Source organism: Micropterus dolomieu, linkage group LG09 (genome assembly GCF_021292245.1).
Source record: "Micropterus dolomieu isolate WLL.071019.BEF.003 ecotype Adirondacks linkage group LG09, ASM2129224v1, whole genome shotgun sequence".
Lineage (NCBI taxonomy): Eukaryota > Metazoa > Chordata > Actinopteri > Centrarchiformes > Centrarchidae > Micropterus > Micropterus dolomieu.
In genome coordinates, this window is record NC_060158.1 from 3952662 (window position 1) to 3955949 (window position 3288).

The following is a 3288-nucleotide window of genomic DNA, read 5'->3' on the forward strand; positions in this document are numbered from 1 at the left end:
ACGGCTTCGACCGTAAGCGACACGTTTATATTTAATTCCCCACCGACCTGCCGCGTCGTTTAACTCTGTGATCATGTGTGACCTTTACTTGGGCGCCGTGTGCAAAGCTGGGCGGTGATCCTGCAGCATCAAGTTCCTTTAGCAGGAACCTTTTAACGCAGGTGATCCGTCAGCTCTTAAATAACGCCGGGGGGTCGGTGTTGGTGCACCTGAGACTCTGCCGTCTCTCTGCTGGAAATAAAGCTTCAGTCTGGTCCCTCTGCCAGAGTTTAGCCGGGGAACAGCAGCCTCCGTGTCTCCGAGCAGCTGCTGCACCGCTCCTCTAACTCTGTTTTCAGTTTGTGCAACAGAAACACTCGGTGTAGCGGAGACTTTACGATTAATTAACCGTGATGTTTTAAAGTAATCGCTGCATCCCTGTTAGTGACATAATGTAAAGACAATCAACAGATCTGTTTCAGTTAGAAACTCCTGGACTTCTCCTGGTTTTCATGTTCAAAACGTTGTGCACATTCAGGATCTCTCCCACAGATCTGTGTTCTCTGTGTTCTCGGTGTTCTCTGTACTGAAACTCTACCAGCTGCTGTCGGTGCACCGGTGTCACATCAGCTGGCCGGAGTTGATTCGCTCTTCTGTTTTTCACTGCGTGAGCGACTGTGGGGACGGGTGGATCAGAACCGTGGCAACAGGTCTCGGGCTGAGTGACAGTGAGCATCATGCACACGCTCCGTTGTAGTAAATAAACACACGATCCTTTTCATATATTTCTGTTGGACGCCGTTGTATTTAGCAGCGTTTCACTGCTGAAGCAGCTGGAACAAACTTATCTGGATGTAACGCAGGCTGATGATGAACTGACGCACACTGAACAAAACTTTATTGTTCACCTGTTGACACTTTAAAGATAAACGTGCACACTCGGGCGTTACCGTGACGGCGATGTAAGCAAAGTGTTGCTTTGTGAATACAAACTGTTTAAATGTTTGTTCGCTTCATAAACACACGGTGAAGCTTTGCCTTAAAATAACTTTATTAATCGCTTTGACGACGCAGCTGCACTTAAATTCACATTAAATGTAAAAGTGTAAAAGTCTGTTGTCTTTGTTTTGTTCTAAGCAGAACTTCAGAACGCTTCAGTACTTTTTTTTTCATCGTTTGTGGTCCTTACAGACGATCAGCTGTCCGAGGTCTCCTGAGGGTCTGTGCTAAGCTAGGCTCATAGTCTTTCCATAAATGCCTTGCATGAAACGTGAAGGGGACAGAAAAAGAAGTGATGTCCACATCAACGGAGATTCATCCAGAAAAGGTCACCAGGTCTTCAGATTATGGACCGAATCAATGACCAGGATCAGAAAGAGCCCGCAGGAGCTCGAAACCATCAGCCCATCAGCCCGACTGATCCTAAGATAAGACTTGAACTCTGCTCCTGGAGCAGCTGGTGGTGCTGCCAGCGGTGTGTCGTGTTCCCCTTCCCGTCTCCTGCGTGTCTGTACCCCTCTCGCCCTCAAACAGTGCCGGAGCAGGCGCCCTGCGTTTGTCTCTTTCATCACAGCAGATGTTCTTAACAAAAGACACAGACCTGTGAGTTTCTGCTCAGCTCAATGTCTATTTCACATTAAAAAACTAAAACTAAAACAAATAGCTTGTCAAATTAATTTGTATTTAATCAAATGTATTTTTTAGGGGTAAGATGCCCCCCCCAGTGTGAAATCACTCTAATATGTGTAAAGAGGATTACAGACCTGTGTTGTGGAAGTAAACCTGCCTGATGTTATCAGCTTTCCTTTAGTTTATGTCTCAGACTTTTAAACAGTGAAGCTGCTGGAGCTTCATCAGCAGAACGTCTGAGGTCAAATATGCGCAGGCCAGCTGGAAATGTGAGCTTCTAACCTCAGAATTTACCTCAGACTTGCTGCTTGGCTCACGGGTCTGTCCAGAGTCTCAACAACATCAGCTTATGAAGGGGCACAGCGCCCGGGGGGTGGGGGGGGCGCCTGACCCCAAACATACTAATCTAGCATTTTACTACTTTAACCACAAACTATAAAAATCTTTCTCTCTAAACAAACTTCTCTTCAGGCTCCCCTTAATGTAAATATACATATAAAGTGAACACAGCTGATTTTAACGGACCAAAAAGTGAGATGAACTCCGGTCAGAGCGGCTTTGATCAGATAATTTAAATAATTGTGATGAATCAGAGGAAATGTTCAGTTCAGTGAGACGAGCGGCAGCCAGAAGAAATACCATGGGGGGCGTCTGACCCCGTGTTAGCCTACAGATCGCTGGCGCTATAATCTCTGATTGGACCGACAGGACAGCTGATTCAGTGGTTGCCTAGCAACATCAAAACCCGCAGTGCACTGCTCTTTTCCAAATTCAACCGAAAAGCCGCCGCTGTGCGCCTCAGGATTAACTCCTGATATTAAGAAATCCTAAAGAGCCGGCAGGGAGGACAGAAACCCTACAGGGACGGCGTCCTAGTGAGGTCCGCGATGGACATCTGGAGCGGGTACTGAAGGAGAACAAAGACTAATGGGAGTCGAGTCTGCGGCAGATCCACTTCCTGGGGCACATGAGACCTGACCTGGTCAGAGCCTAAAGTCATTCCAGGACTCTACAGCGGGATGACCACGCTGTCCTGGAAAACCTGGAAAACAGTTGACCTACACTCACCTAAAGGATTATTAGGAACACCAGACTAATACTGTTTGACCCCCTTTCGCCTTCAGAACTGCCTTAATTCTACGTGGCATTGATTCAACAAGGTGCTGAAAGCATTCTTTAGAAATGTTGGCCCATATTGATGGATAGCATCTTGCAGTTGATGGAGATTTGTGGGATGGACATCCAGGGCACGAAGCTCCCGTTCCACCGCATCCCAAAGATGCTCTATTGGGTTGAGATCTGGTGACTGTGGGGGCCATTTTAGTACAGTGAACTCATTGTCATGTTTGAAATGATTGGAGCTTTGTGACACGGTGCATTATCCTGCTGGAAGTAGCCATCAGAGGATGGGTACATGGTGGCCATAAAGGGATGGACATGGTCAGAAACAATGCTCAGGTAGGCCGTGGCATTTAAACCATGCCCAATTGGCATTAAGGGGCCTAAAGTGTGCCAAGAAAACATCCCCCACACCGTTACACCACCACCACCAGCCTGCACAGTGGTAACAAGGCAAGATGGATCCATGTTCTCATTCTGTTTACGCCAAATTCTGACTCTACCATCTGAATGTCTCAACAGAAATCGAGACTCATCAGACCAGGCAACATTTTTCCAGTC

The 3288-nt window shown here is 47.0% G+C and overlaps 1 protein-coding gene and 1 long non-coding RNA gene across 3 annotated transcripts in view; one reads left to right on the top strand and one right to left on the bottom strand.

Moving 5' to 3' along the window:
* LOC123976849 (zinc finger protein 665-like) overlaps nt 1-1970 on the top strand; it is a 21482-nt gene extending 19512 nt beyond the window's left edge. For both annotated transcript variants that reach the window (XR_006826437.1, XR_006826436.1), the window contains exon 4: nt 1171-1970. The gene's annotated coding sequence lies outside the window, so the exon portion shown is untranslated. The remainder of the gene's footprint in view (nt 1-1170) is intronic.
* LOC123976865 overlaps nt 1-3288 on the bottom strand; it is a 25397-nt gene that overhangs the window by 17772 nt on the left and 4337 nt on the right. The gene's annotated exons all lie outside the window — the stretch shown is intronic.